The 16,520-nt window shown below is 39.8% G+C and overlaps 1 pseudogene; it reads left to right on the forward strand.

Moving 5' to 3' along the window:
* The window catches only part of LOC126617013 (uncharacterized), a 38,627-nt pseudogene that overhangs the window by 18,673 nt on the left and 3,434 nt on the right, over positions 1–16,520 (forward strand).

The raw sequence follows: 16,520 nt of genomic DNA on the forward strand, positions 1-16,520 counted from the left end.
GGCATCGTAAGTACTGGCGTTGTCTTACTTATCCTAGAAATTGGTTCACATGTTAATCGCAATTAACAAGTACTACTCTAGAATATATGTAGGTCCTCATTCGACAAGGGCAGGCACACACATATTCATAGCATTAGAATCCTAGATATGCTTACTACGTATGCATCCATAGAAAACAAATAAAGAATTCATCAATGAGACAAGTAGTGAACCAATTTTCATCCATTCATAAAAGTAATTCAACGAAATGTCATAACAAAATTGCAATCATATTCGGGGCTTCAAAACAGCCCCTAACTACTAAAAATTTAGTTACACACAATCCTTAAGTTAAAACAAAAGATAGACATGAGTTTGAGAAGATAGAACCGAAAGAAATCGACCGAGGCCTCCTTCCCCCCTTCCTTCCTTCCCCAATGCTGCTTTTAAACCAATTCTTGCTGCATCATTTTCTTCTCCTTAACTCACCCACTAATAGCCATTTAGTGATGACAATAAGTGAGAGGAAATGTGGTAAAACAATTGTAACACTTTAGGTAGCCTTTATGCCAATTTCTCCCTCTTAATCCTCAATTTTAATTCTATTTCCTCTGATATTTGAAAGGTGTCAGCTGACTTGTTCTTGGCTGCATAAGTTTTGGCTGCTAGATTTATTGGGTTTATTGCTTTCATTGCAGTTACAAACTGCTCAGCCTCTTGGTAACCTTTCACTGTTTAAACAGCCATAACTTCTTCTAGAAAAATGATATTAGCAATCCGAAAAGTGCTCCAGAAAATAGACATCCGTAGCTTTCCAAGAATATAAGGTTCATTTTCTAATTCATTCGGAGCTGTTCGAAACTTGCTTCCAAAGTCAGCTGATCTGCACAGGCAGTTTTGATGAATTTGTCACTTAAAATCCCACTTGTGTTATTTCTTTTCTTTGCTTGACAAATCCCACAAAACACAAAAACAAAGTAAATAGCTCAAAAATATAAGGAACTAACTAAGAAAAGAGAAGTGAATTTGATGTAAAATATATATAAATATGAGCTTATCATGTAGCTGAACACTTGCTCGATCGCTCGATTTCCCCTCTGATAAGCTTATCCGGTGATATCGTGCAACCTTTGGGGAGCATACACTTACCTTTCACCATTGGTATAGGCCCTTACACAGCTACCATTACCACTAACTTCCTGGTGGTTGATTGCCCAAAGGCATACAATGTCATATTCGGACGCATAGGCATCAATGATCTCAAGGCCATGGTATCCACACATATGTTGTTGATGAAATTCCCAACACCCTATGGCAATGGTTACATCAGAGGAGATCAACTTAGTGCACGATCATATTACAACACTTCGGTCAAGCAACAACACCTACATGTGCCCAAAGAAAACCTTTCTATATATGACCAAGTCATAAAGACCAGCCCAGACGAAGCCAACTTGGATCTTCACGGTGGCAACAGTCAACCCGATGATCCTCGAGATGACTCTTTCACCCAGTAAGCACAACCCGCTGAAGAGTTGGAGAAGGTTTCTATCTCAAAAGATTATCCGGATCGCATGGTGAAGATTGGCACTACCTTGTCACCACCCATTCGGTTGGCATTAATCTCTTTTTTGCAAAAGAACACTGAGGTCTTCGCCTGGTCATACGAGGACATGCCAGGTATCTCTCCCGATATCATCTGTCATCGCTTAAGTATTAACCCCAAGACCAAGCCAGTGAGACAGAAACGAAGATCTTATGACGCTGAACGGTACGAGGCAATGAAGGCAGAAGTTGAAAAACTCAAAGGCATAGGCTTCGTCCGTGGAGTTAATTATCCAACATGGGTAGCAAATGTAGTCCTTGTTAAGAAGAATCCGACCAAGGAAAATCTCTTGCTCCAAAAGGTCTTGTGGAGAATGTGTGTCGATTACACCGATCTAAACAAGGGATGCCCGAAGGATAGCTTTCCTCTTCCTCTCATAGACAGACTTATAGACTCTACGACAGGGTGTGAACTTCTGAGCTTCATGGATGCTTACTCATGATACAACCAAATCCTCATGAACCCTCCAGACCAAGAACACACAGCCTTCAATAATGACAGGGGATTATATTGCTATAAAGTTATACCCTTCAGCCTAAAGAATGCAGGAGCAACTTATCAGAGACTGGTCAATTCAATGCTCGCCGAACAAATTGGGAAGAACATGGAAGTTTACGTTGATGATATGCTAGTCAAGAATAAACATGCTGACCAACACATCACCAACCTATCTGAAACTTTCACCATTCTGAAGAGGTATCGAATGAGGTTAAACCCCAACAAATGTGCCTTCGGCGTAGGCTCTAGCAAATTTTTAGGTTTCATGATAAGCCAACAAGGCATTGAGGCTAATCCCGAGAAGATCAAAGTAATCCTCGACATGAAGGAACCGGTAACTTTAAAAGACATTCAAAGCCTTACTGGCAAGGTGACATCCTTAACTAGGTTCATCTCTAAGGCCACAAACAGATATGCTCCTTTCTTCAAAACACTTAAGGGAAGTAAGAAGTACATTACATGGACTGATGAATATGCTGACGCATTCAAGAACCTCAAAGACTACATGAGTAAAGCCCCTCTGTTCTCCAAACCTGAGGTTTGTGACACTCTCATTATCTATCTGTCAGTATCGGCTTCATCAGTAAGTTTCGTTCTCATTTGAAAGGATGGTAATGTCAAACGGCTTGTCTACTACGCTAGGAAGGCCTTACAAGATGCGGAGACATGATACTCCAACATTGAGAAATTGGCTTTAGCATTGGTCATGTCTGCTCGAAAACTTCGCCCTTACTTCCAAGCACACTCCATCATCGTGCTTACCAATCATCATCTTCGACAAATACTCCAAAGTTCTGACATTTCCGGGTGAATGATCAAATGGGCGATAGCATTGGGTGAGTTTGACATCTCCTACCAACTAAAGCCAGCTGAGAAAGGCCAAGCAGTGGCAGACTTCATCGCCGACTTCACATATCTTGTTGACATTGTTTCTACGCCTAAAGAAGTGGTTTCATTACCCTTAGAAGCTCAGAAATTAGAACCAACAGCCCCAACATGTAGTCTATATGTTGATAGCTTGTCCAACCAACAGGGTTGTGGAGCAGGACTAGTACATACGACACCTGACAAAGTGGCGATGAAGTATGCTTTTCGTTTCAAATTTAAGGTGTCGAACAATGAAGCTGAATATGAAGCCCTCTTAGCAAGCTTACGTTTGGCCAAACACCTTGGGGTTAAACGAATTGATATCTTCAATGACTCCCAATTGGTGGTTAACCAGGTCACTAACAACTTTGACGCTAAAGATAGCTCCACGGCATCATATCTAGCACAAACACAATTGTTGCTCCAGCACTTCCACTACCAGATCACCCAAATTCCTCGAGCGGTAAACAGTCATACAGATGCTTTAGCTCACCTCACCTCAGCGGTGGAAAACAAGATTGGGAGAAAAATTCAAGTCGAATTGTTGGCAGCACCAAGCACCATGGCTACGGAAGTATGCAACTTACAACAAAGGGATAGTTGGATTACCCCGATTTATAGATTCCTTGCTTATGGTACCCTTCCAAATGACAAAGTCCAAGTTAAGCATATTCGATACAAGGCTACCCATTACTTGATCATTAATGACCAACTCTATAAGCGGGGTTTTAACCTACCATACCTAAGATGCTTTACGCCCGCAGAGGCGGAAACTGTCCTTCGGGAAATACATGAAGGAGTCTGCGAAGATCATGCCGGATCTCGATCCCTAGCACACAAGGCTTTTCGCCAAGGATATTACTGGCCAACACTCTACCAAGATGCCATCAGAATATCTCGCTCATGTGATAAATGTCAACGTTACGCAACTATTCCTCACCCCTTCCCGAGCCGCTCACTCCTATGATTAGCCCTTGGCCCTTCGCCCAATGGGGACTTGATTTGATCGGCCCAATACCTACAGGGAAGGGCAAGGTTCGCTATGCAATCGTTACAGTTGACTACTTCACAAAGTGGGCTGAAGTAGAACCCTTGGCAACCATTACTGAGGCAAAAATAGAAGACTTCGTATGGAAGAACATCCTTTGCAGATTCGGCATTCCCAATGCAATAGTCACTAACAACGGGCGACAGTTCGACAACAATAAGTTCAGGATGTTCTACTCTAAGTTCAACATCAACTTATATTTTGCCTCCCCAGCTCATCCCCAGTCTAATGGACAAGTTGAAGCCATTAACAAAATAATCAAACGAACTTTGAAAACCAGCTTGGACAAAGCTAAAAGTTGTTGGCCAGAATTTTTTACCCTAAGTTCTTTGGTCATACCGCACTTCGTATCGGACATCAACAGGAGAAACCCTATTCTCACTTGCCTTTCGTACAGAGGCAGTTGTCCCAGTTGAGCTTGAGCAAGCAATGTTTTGAGTCTAGAACTACGTGCAAAGCGAAAATGACAAACAATTTACCCTTAACTTCGATCTAGTCAAGGAACACAGAAACCAGGCTCACTTGAGGAATGTCGCCTATAAGCAGCGCATCTCCAACTATTATGACTCAAGGGTCAACCCTCATTCTTTCAATGTGAGGGGATGGGTATTGAAGAAAATATTACTCTGCGATAGAGTCCCCAGTGAAGGAACACTTAGTCCAAACTGGGATGGACCGTTTGAAGTTGTTGGCATCAGTCACCCTGGCTCCTACAAGCTTAGAAGCTTCGATGGCAAGACCCTTGGCCATCCATGGAACGCTGATCACTTGAAGTACTATTACAAGTAAACTCACATTGTACAAGTGTTAAGCTTCACCCGTTCGGCATCCTATGCAACGAAGACTATTTAGCATAAATTCAATAAAGAAGTGATTTAGACAACTCGGTCCTAATCCTCTTACATTCCTAGCAATGAAACACTCGGGTTCAAAGCTTCAACATGAATGCTTCCAACATGAAACAAAGTCTATGTCAACAAGACTATACAAATAAACGAACAGCTTCACAGTATATTCTTTCAATCATACATTCCAACACATTCATACATAAGCCAACTGTGCTTCGAAAGGGTTCAACATACTTTGTGTCATTCGACACTTGCTACAATGTGCCTCGACACCTTGCCCTTATTCTCACCAACCAGGTGATGAAATGTGAAGAAGGAACTCATCTTCATGCCACCAACCAGGTGATGAAATGTACAACTTGTACTCTCTTTCATGCCACCAACCAGGTGATGAAATGAACAACCCGTACTTTAATATCATTTGGCAACTTGCCACTCATGCCACCAACCAGGTGATGAAAAATGTACAACCCGTACTCTCCTTCATGCCACCAACTAGGTGATGAAATGTACAACCCGTACTTTAATATCATTTGGCAACTTGCCATTCATGCCACCAACCAGGTGATGAAATGTACAACTCGTACTCTCCATCATGCCACCAACCAGGTGATGAAATGTACAACCCGTACTTTAATATCATTTGGCAACTTGCCACTCATACCACCAACCAGGTGAAGAAAGAACTCATCTTCATGCCACCAACCAGGTGATGAAATGTACAACCCGTACTCTCCTTCATGCCACCAACTAAGTGATGAAATATACAACCCGTACTCTAATATCATTTGGCAACTTGCCATTCATGCCACCAACCAGATGAAGAAGGAACTCATCCTCGTGCCACCAACCAGGTGATGAAATGTGATGAAAGGTGATGAAGGAACTCACCTTCGTACCATCAACCAAGTGATGAAAGAACCTCACCTTTCATTCCACCCACCAAAAGACGAGTGGTACAACTTGTACATGTGAACTCCTAGCATTCACAAATAAAAAAAAACCCTCAAGCTTGACAACTCAACTAGGGGAGTACTTATGCCCAACAAGAGGTATAGTCACCAACAAAGTCTTATTGCAAGCCAACAACAACTTCAGTGCATGGCATACGAAGATCAAGTTATTCAGCCCCCTTGCATCTGCTTCAGACATTTCCCCTCTGTAACAATGCAAACACTACAACTCGTAGAAAGCTTCACATTCTCTTGATCAAGACAGTGTGAAGTAAAACCAATTTATGGTGCCAATAAGAGCTTCATCAAAGGAGTTTAACCACAATTCTCAAAAGCTTCACACACTCTTGATCAAGACAGTGTGAAGCAAAACCAATTTATGGTGCCAACAAGAGCTTCATCAATGGAGGGCAACCACAATTCTCAAAAGCTTCACACACTCTTGATCAAGACAGTGTGAAGCAAAACCAATGTATGGTGCCAACAAGAGCTTCATCAATAGAAGGCAACCACAATTCTCAAAAGCTTCACACACTTGATCAAGACAGTGTGAATCAAGACCAATTTATGGTGCCAACAAGAGCTTCATCAATAGAGGGCAACCACAATTCTCAAAAGCTTCACACACTTTTGATCAAGACAGTGTGAAGCAAAACCAATTTATGGTGCCAACAAAAGCCTCATCAAAGGAGTTCAACCACAATTCTCAAAAGCTTCACACACTCTTGATCAAGACAGTGTGAAGCAAAACCAATTTATGGTGCCAATACAACCTTCATCAATGAAGGGCAATTACAACTCGTAGAAAGCTCCACACACTTTTGATCAAGACTGTTCGAAGCAAATTCAATTTATATGGTTCATCCAAACCTTCGACTACTACAAGGTGTGGCTTACATCACAATCGCTTGCTCAACAGTGTGGAAGCAAAATTTGTATATGTTGTCTCTCCCACATTTTCAAATTTCTAATTTTCCCAAAAAAAAAAATTAGGAAATTCAACAAATTTCTAGTTTTCCCAAAAGAAAAAAAAAAGAGGAAATTGGGAAATTCAACAAAACTTCACCACAAAAGCTTCACCAACAAAAGCTTCATCAAGGGAGGATAACTACAAATTCTCAAAAGCTTCACACTATCTTGATCAAGATAGTGTAAAGCAAAATCAATTCATGGTACCCAACAAAGCTTCACCACAAAAGCTTCACCAACAAAAACTTTATCAATGGAGGACAACTACAAATTCTCAAAAGCTTCACACTATCTTGATCAAGATAGTGTGAAGCAAAATCAATTCATGGTACCCAACAAAAGCTTCAACCACAAAGCTTCAACTCTAAAGCTTCAACTCTAAAGCTTCACCTACAAAAGCTTCAACAAAAAAGCTTCACCTACAAAGCTTCAACTCCAAAGCTTCACCTATAAAGCTTCAACACAAAAGCTTCACGCACACAAAAGCTTCACCCACAATAGCTTCACCTACAAAAGCTTCACCCATAAAAACTTCACCAACAAAAGCTTCACCCACAAAAGCTTCACCCACAAAAGCTTCACCCACCACAAAAGCTTCACCAACAAAAGCTTCACCCACAAAAGCTTCACCCACCACAAAAACTTCACCAACAAATGCTTCACCCATAAAAGCTTCACCAACAAAACTTCACCTACAAAAGCTTCACCCACTACAAAAGCTTCACCTACAAAAGCTTCACCCACAAAAGCTTCACCCACAAAAGCTTCACCTACAAAGCTTCAACACAAAAGCTTCACCTACAAAAGCTTCATACTATCTTGATCAAGATAGTGTGAAGCAAAATCAATTCATATTACCCTACAAAGCTTTAAAATATATATATATATATATATATATATATTTTTTTTTTTTTTCGAAAATTCAAAAATTCGGAAATTCAAAAATTCGAAAAAAAAATTGCCTAGGCTTCTTTTTCTTTGGGCCTAACAACTTTCATAACAAATATATATGAATAAGGAGTTTTGGGCTACCACTTAGAAAGGAAATGCCTCATTCGTCAACTTCCTCGACCGGAGACTTGGGGGACTCCTACCATATGCTACTGCACCTTGATACTCAGAAGTCTCACGACCACTCAATGATTTGGATTTTTCAAGTCTCCAAACGAGAAGTTTTCCTCACTCGGGAAATTAAGGAAGCACTACCTCAACCTACATGCTTCACTCACAAAGCTTCAACATACAAGCTTCAACATACAAGCTTCAACAAAAGGACAAATTCAAAGTACTTAGTGGAGAAGGCCTTGGTGTATTTAACACAATATGTTCAAATGAATCAAAATATGTACATATACATGAATCAAAATAAACAAACAAGAGGGAGTCTTCGTAAAGGTTGCTGAGGAGAAGTCTTAGCAGTCGGTAGAGCCCCTGAAAGAAAAGGCACCAGATGGTGATTATTCGGAGCTTCAATACAAGGCAGAACCCCAGAAGGAGGAGGCACCGAAGGTTGATCATTTGGTGCTTCATTACATGATACAGCCCTAGAAGACGAAGGCAATAAATGCCTTTGGAACAAACCCATAAACCTCTGATGATCAAGTAAAATTTGACCATCAGATTCCTGCAGCTGGTCAAGCTTCCTCTTCATGTTTGTAGCATAGCCATGTGCGAGCCTGTGCAACTATTTATTCTCATGCTTAAGCCCTCTGATCTCCTGTTTGAGACTTATCACTTCAGCCGCCAATGATTCAACTTGGCGGGTTTAAGCAAATAGGCGTTGTGCCATATTAGACACAGAACCTACACACTGAACACTGAGAGAAGAGAATCCTTGATAGCCAACTTATCAAACCATTTGGAAAGTAGTCTGTTATCTTTGGAAGTGAGAAGGTTCCTGGCCACCACCGCAGTGATCATATCATTCTTCATAACAGAGTCCCCAACGGTAAGAGGACCAGTAGGGGATAAGAAGGATGGACACCATATGTTATCTTGAGAAGGCATGGCTGCCTCTTCACCAAAGTTCAAGTCAAAATGACGGTCGAATGGGCCAAACATTCTCAGAAATGATGAAGGAGAAATGAGGTGCAATAAATCCATGAAGTAAAGGGAAAATTCCTACAAGTAATAACTCTCTGAATATACTTCTTGCACACAATTGGTGCCTTTATAAAAGAAAGGGCAACAGGGTCGTTGGTTCAAAAATCGAAGAGGCACTACTCTCTGGATTCCGAAGAAGCACTACTTTCCACACGCAACATCAACTCCTCGGGTACCACAGATAACTTTACCAAAGATCTCTGACAAAGTTTAGACACAAATTTTGAAGGTCCAACTACCCTACTATTACCCACAAGGGTAAAGGAACAGCACCACTATTTGATAACTAGAAAGTCCTAATGTGTGTCAACCTCCGTGCTCCGTGGCAAGGCAGACTGGCAAAAATACCCAACCTTTACTCACATTCGAGAAACACTCCCAACAAGATTGCTTGCTCAAAAATCGAAGAGGCATCGCCCTCCGAATCTCGAGAGCCAGACTCCCAACAGGATTACTTTCTCAAAAATCAAAGAGACACTGCTCTCCGAATCTCAAGAGTCAGACTCCTAACAGGATTGCTCAAAAATTGAAGAGGCACCGCTCTCTAAATCTCGAGAGCCAGATCCTAACAGGATTACGTGCTCAAAAATGGAAGAGACACCGCCTTTTGAATCTTGAGAGCCAGACTCCCAACAGGATTACTTTCTCAAAATCGAAGAGACACTGCTCTCCAAATCTCAAGAGTCAGACTCCTAACAAGATTGCTTTCTCAAAAATTGAAGAGGCATCATTCTCTGAATCTCGAGAGCCAGACCCCTGACAGGATTGATTATTCGAAAACCGAAGAGGCACCGCTTTCTGAACTTCGAGAGCCATATTTCCTTGGATAAAGTTTGTCTGCAATCTTCACACGCAACATCAGCTTTCCAGATACCACAGACCAGTTTTTCACAGTGCTCTGACAAAGTTAAAACACGTGAAGCTTGCAACTCCCACTACATTGCTATGACCAAGAAGGGTAAAGGAATAGCATTACTACTTGTTGTTAGGGAGACTCTTATATATGTCGACCTCCATCCTCCACAGCCAGGCAGACCTGCAAATAAAAAAATGCTCAACTTTTCTTCACATCTGAGAGGGCACTCTCAGCAGAGTCTCTCGAAATACTCAGCTTCTTTTCCCCCCGATAATATCTCTGCAAACAAGATACACCAGAGCAAGAGTATCTCATATCATCAGGGTTAAAAGCAAAAGTAACCCATATTATGCTTTTTCCCTGTCGTTTCCTTTAGCCTTGTTCTTACCTGCAAGACAAGGAGAAAGAGAGCAATCAGTCAGCACTTGGAATCAAGCTTCCAATTAGGAACTGACTGCCTAGAACCCCTTGCCTGATTACTTACCTGGCATTGCTCTCGAGTACTCATCTTTAACATCTTATGCTTCCAAAGAAGATACCACATCTGCTTGACGAACAGATAGGGCAAGTGAGAAGGATACAAGGAAGCATATGGAGACAAGCGTAATAGAACATGTGCCGATACATCCACTACTTTATCAACAGCAAAAGTATCACATGTCATCAGGGTCGAACGTACTCTAGATTTGATGAACTTGTTTAAACCCTCAATTTTTTTAGTCGGCCTTATACTTTGGAAGAAACCAAAAGACCCTCCAGCCCAGTTCAAGAATAAGTCTATGGAAAGTTACTTCTTCAAAAGCAAAAGTATCTCATATCATCTCTTCTCCATTTGCTTCTCTTTATCCTTGTTGCTGTTTACGACACAAGGAGAATGAGAACAATCAACCGGAAGCCGAAGTCGAACCTCCAATCCAGGTTGCTTGCTTGGAAGTCTGATTGCTTACCTTGTCTGTTACCTCCTTCAGCAAATCTCCTAGCTCGGCGACTTGGGGGACTCCTACTATAGGGTTTGTATCGCACTTGACCAAGCCCGAAACTACAAGTAAGTTTCAAGTGAAATTGATACATTACCTTGTGCATCTTTATCGGTTAAAGATACCACTCCTGGATGAAGGAAAAGTATTTCCAGAGAAGATGCCACATCTACATATGAGACAGATAAGGCAAGTGAAAATGATACCACACTTCGGTACTTAGAAGTTTCGTGATTACTCAATGGCTTGGATCTTGCAAGTCCCCAACCGAGGAGCTTCCCTCACTCGGGAACTTAGGGGAGCATTGTTTGTACCATACTTGACCAATCCTGAAACTACTGAGCACCGGTCAACGTTATACGTCAAGAACCCAAAAGAGTGTCCCTCCAACCAGGAGGCCAATCACAGCACAACACGTGTCGACATCAAAAGCCAATGATGTCTTGATTATATAATACAATTGTTGGGGGGCTTTTATGTTGAAGGATGTGATGTGCTTGTGTTGTAAAGGGACGAACCAAAACCTTAACATCCACCGTTTCTGAGTTAGCGAGGACTAGACCTAAAGCATCCTGAAGGAAAAGCAAGTCCTAGGGAATGCTTTGTTGTTTTCCAGTAGCTCCTGGGTGCTTGGTTTGGTGTTATGTTGAGTGCTTCCAGCGCTGATGAAGTTTTTCTTGTGCTAATGAGATGCTTCTACTGTTGATGAGATGTTTCCCTCGACGCTGATGAAGTGTTTTCCTCGGCGATGACAAAGTGTTTCCCTTGACACTAATGAAGTGTTTCCCTCGGCGCTGACAAAGTGTTTCCCTCGCTGATTTCAACAGCTTTGAAGAATATTTGTTAAACTAACAAACACTCGGAATGATTAAGTAATCATAATAAATTATGACTTGCACGAATGATGCATGGTGTGGGAGCTAAAAGCCCACTAGTTTGGCATGAGAGGTTGTTCTTGGCTAAATGGCTTTGAAGTAGCCAAGGTTTTAAAATATGGTGGGCACTAGTCGGGCGGCGGACTGGGGCCTAGCGCCTAGGTGTCTACGCGAGATCTAGGCGGCGGCCTAGGCGGACTAGGCAAATTTAAGTATCGTATAATTAAGTGCCTATTTATACTTAAAAATAAATTATTGTTTTGGAATACATAAATTGCAAAATAAAATTACATATGAATTATAAAGTTTAGAACATATTGACATAGGGATAAGCATATAATGAGTGTTCACACAAGTATTCAACAAGTCTCTTACATTAATAAAATGCAAAATGAAAATTATCAATTTTTTGTCTAAGTGAGAGTTACAAGTTTGCAATGCCTAGGCGTGTCTTGGTGGTATAGGTAGGCCCTAGGCCAGCTAGGTGGACGCCTAAGCAGGTCTAGACATCCTTTCTTAATTTTAAAATGCCTAGGGATTAATCGGGTCGGTAACCAACGACCTAGTGCCTAGGCAAGAATTTTTAGAAAGTGGAAGTTGCTAATCTAAGGTTTCTAATGGTGTGGTGGTTTTGCATGAGCTAAGGAAGTTTATTAGAAGCCTTAGGATTGAAAGAACGCTTATCCCTAAAGAACTAGGGTTTCGTGCACTTAAAGAAAGCTTGCTCTGCTCAGTGCATTCTTGCCCTCATCGTTCGTCTTCCCCTCACGTGGTTATCTTAAGTGAGGACTCTACTCTATTTTAGCTTAATTTTCAAGGTTAATTGATTAAGAATGTCCAAGTTCTTTTTATGTTTGGGTATTTTAGTTACGTATGAAATTTTATTTCTTGACAAATGACATTAGTTCAATGATTGGAAAGTACCATTCACCCTTTAGATGCATCGTTAATGATCTTCTCCAAAAAAAAAAAAGAAGACAAATAAGACTAATTGATCATCAAAATAAAACAAATAAGTAAAATTTTATGATTGGAATGCAGGCCGTATTATGGTAGTATTGACCTTAAAAATTACAAAGCCTATGTGGCGCGTAGGTTGAGTAATTATGAGTTAACTAGGTCTTTCTTATGAATGTCGGCGTGCCAACTCGCAACTGTGCTCATTAGGGTTAGTAGAATAAATATGGTGGTGGTGTCGAATGCCTTAATGACTTCTACACTTAAGCGACTACGGCAGATTAAAGGAACACCTTTCAGCCTAGGGTTCTAGAACTTAAAGACAGGGTTGCCTAGTTCATTGCGAAGTTCAAGATCTTCGGCATCAGGTTCGGGTACCTCAACTATATTCATAAGAATATAGGTGCGCCGAATCAGTATCAGGTTGTAGGGACACATGTACTCAAAGTAGATGAGCATTTTTATTGTGAACGTGGTTCAGCAATCTAAATGCTGAACTACAAAATGCACCTGAGAGTAACCAATCATATAATATTTTACTTTGCTGGAAAGCTAATGAAGTGACCTCTATGGGCGAAAGAATTAAGAATTCTTCGCCGGTTAAGACTTGGATTGATAACCAACTAACCAGAAGCAGTGATGTTAATCTAAACTGAAGATGCTTATAAATTTCTTGATTCTACGACTCTAGTGTTGTTAATCCAAACTAAAGTTGTCGCCGGTTGCAACACAATACTGTTAATCCAAACTAAAGGTGTGTTGACGATAGGGTTAGGGCATTTAGTATTTTTCTCAAGGGTGTGAGAAGGGTTTTGCTTAGGGATAGGGTTTTGGCATAGAGTGTTTGAGTTGTTTGTTGAGTTGAAGAAAGGCTTTTCACGTCATAGAACCTCTTCTACTATAGGGATAGCCTTTATGATAAACAAGTCTGCCGAGGTAGAGTTTTGATGGGACTATATTTGCTTGGCATGTACTTGAATATTCCCTTTATCTCTTTGATTCCCTTCTTAGCCAAGCCTTCATCTTCATCCAGTCTCGGCTTCTTTGTTACAACCTAGGATTCTGAACTTGACCCCATTGTGGGATTAATTCATTCTTATCTGATAAAAAATGAATTCTAATCCATGGGATAAGTTGCATTTTAATCAGGGCTTTATTATCATCCTTGGCAATTTCAAATTGCCTAAGACTCGACTGAGCCACATCTGATCTAATCCTCACACAATCCTATTTTCATAAAGATTCGGTCAAATCAACCCTTTCTTGGGCTAAAACCCAGTGGCCTAAGGGATTTTTACTAGGCCCATGATTGTGGCTTTCTAATTTAGGTTAGTCCATTCTCGGTCCAAACAGTTATTGCAGACCTAAATAGATAGAATAAGTGATCTATATATTAAATTCCGAAATTCGTTATATTTTAAATCTCGTAGAACCAAGAGAAAAAAAAAAGGAACTTGAACTTAATTGGCTTTGGCGCGCAGGATGAGATGGACGATCTGAGTTCATATATTCTGGCAATTGATAGGGCTGGCTGGGTGTGGTGAAAGTGATCCAAACCCAAAGCTCTCAGTGAAAAGTGAAGCTTGTGATATTCAGGAACTGGCTGATCAATTACAACTTGGGCCCAACTCATGCAATTTGGAGTTGTATCAAATGCGTTGCGTACCCCACAGGCAGGCTACTCACTCCTTTTTTAACTTTATTTCTTTCATGATCTATTTCTCTGTTAGAACAAACTGTTAAAACAAAAGGAAATATATATATGTATATATGTGTATATATGTATGTATATATGTGTATATATGTTGTTGGCTCGTTTCCTGGCTGCCATAAACTTTACAAGGTGCTGGTTAAGGCTGCACCTATACGTTTTCATCTATTTACATTTTATTGCGTTTCCATGTACAATATATAGAATGAAGACGATGGAGGGTATTTACTTGATATATGATAGGATTTTTACCACTTGCGCAAAAAGGGACACATAAAATACTTGCAAGAGAAACAAGATTATCGTAGTATAGTTGGCTCAAGTAAGATCGTTCTCCACATGGATTAATTTAAATAGATTAACTCGAAATCGATTCTCAACTAATTACTTAGAACAAAGTTTTGGAAAAAGGTGATTTAATGACCTAAATCAAGAAAAACGAATTTAATAAAAAGGTTAACTAAAATCTTCAATTTTAAAGAAGGAAAAAGGAAACAATTTTTTAGAATTCAAAGTGAGAAAGTACTAGGGTTCCGCCGTCACCCTAACAATCCTATGTAGTTCCTCTAATTACTTATGAATTACACATGCATATTTTGAAGGTTAGGTTTTCCTAAAGTGTATCCTACTTGGAACCTCCATGCAACTCGTCCGTGGTGTCCAAATCGAATGTGAACATGCAAGACTCATTAAGTTTTGTGAAAACCTTTTGAAAAACCATATAATCCTTAAGACGTGTCGTCCATCCTAAGAAGTTACACAGCCTTAGTCAATTTTAGGGACTACCCTCCTCCAAAATTGCATCAAATTACTTTTCTAAATTTCTTAATGGTCGTGAATCACTAAGACAAATAGATAGTTTAAACCGGTGATTAACAATTCAGAACTTGCATGCATAAATTCATAAGCAAATTAAAAAGAGACTACATATTCTTGCTAAGGATCATGGCCTCACTCTATCAGAGAAGATTAGTTACACATATTCATAATAAAAATCACAAAGTTCTTATTGAAAAAGAATGAAAACACCTTGAAAGTATAAGTCTTGAAATCTCTAAGCTTTTCCCAAAATCTTCTCTCCAAAAATTGCATAAAAAAAGAAAAACTAGGCCAGCCAAAAGGCTTATTTATACCATTCTAATTGAATCCTCAGTAAAAGGTCTTAGAATAAGACTAGGAACCCAAATAAATTGAAATAAACTAGGATACATAATCCTAAATTGACTTGGTAAATTCGTCCAAAATTCTGCACAGCCACATTTTGGACCCATATCAGCTCCAAACTAGCTCAAAATAGCTGGATTTAAAGCTTTAACTATTCTGAACACTTCTCCAGAAGACCACGAACTCATCTGAGATCATATTGGACTCTAAAAACGCAATTTAAGCCCAAAAACTTAGCTTTCCAGCATCGCCCATTGCTCTTTTATTCTATCGTCAGAAAATAACTGCTCGGTAGCAATTGCTGAAATTTTGACACGAACAAGCTAAGGAACACAAGAACGTCCTCTAATTTGAATCACTCCAAAATTCCTCCGTTTGATCATGTTTTGCTCCAGAGGAAATCGAATGTCCTATGTTGAAAATATAAAGTAAATTATCAAACTTCAACCAAAATAAATACCAAAACATACTAAGAATAAGGTGAAATATGTAATATGAAATTGGCTCATCAATATACATTGGAAACACATTTCCTAATAGCTTAAATTAGTAATTTGATTTATTCAGTCCAATGTAGTTCGATTTATTCAAATCTGATGTACAAAAATAAAAATAAAAAATTATGAGAGGCTAGAAAAGATGCGTGAAAATCAGCTCCCCATAATAGTAATATACTTTTAGGAAAACGTCATTGAGTAGTAGATAATTGGGACATGTCGGTGGATGACCCAGAAGTGGTTCCCTTAGAAATCATCCAATACTCCTCAACAAACGCCATGTAGAATCTTACAGAAATTTTCGCAAGCAACTCATCCCAAAGAGAGGTACCTTTTTCTTTCCTGCCTTGCCTTGGAATAATTTCAATTTGGTTTTCTAGTAAAAGCTTACTTAATACTTAATTATTTAACTTATAAAATACGGATAATCAATTAATTTAATGGTATTCAATCTTTACTACGTTAATTGTTGACTTCAAATTTCATGGACATTGTCAATTAAAAGTAAACAAACATAGACCCAACGAAACATTGTTGTCAAGTTACCATGATACTCTAGGTAGTAAAGTAAGGTTATACAAAAATGGAGTAATTGTACTTGATTTTTTATTT

The sequence above is a fragment of the Malus sylvestris genome, chromosome 3 (assembly GCF_916048215.2).
Source record: "Malus sylvestris chromosome 3, drMalSylv7.2, whole genome shotgun sequence".
Classification (NCBI taxonomy): Eukaryota; Viridiplantae; Streptophyta; class Magnoliopsida; order Rosales; family Rosaceae; genus Malus; species Malus sylvestris.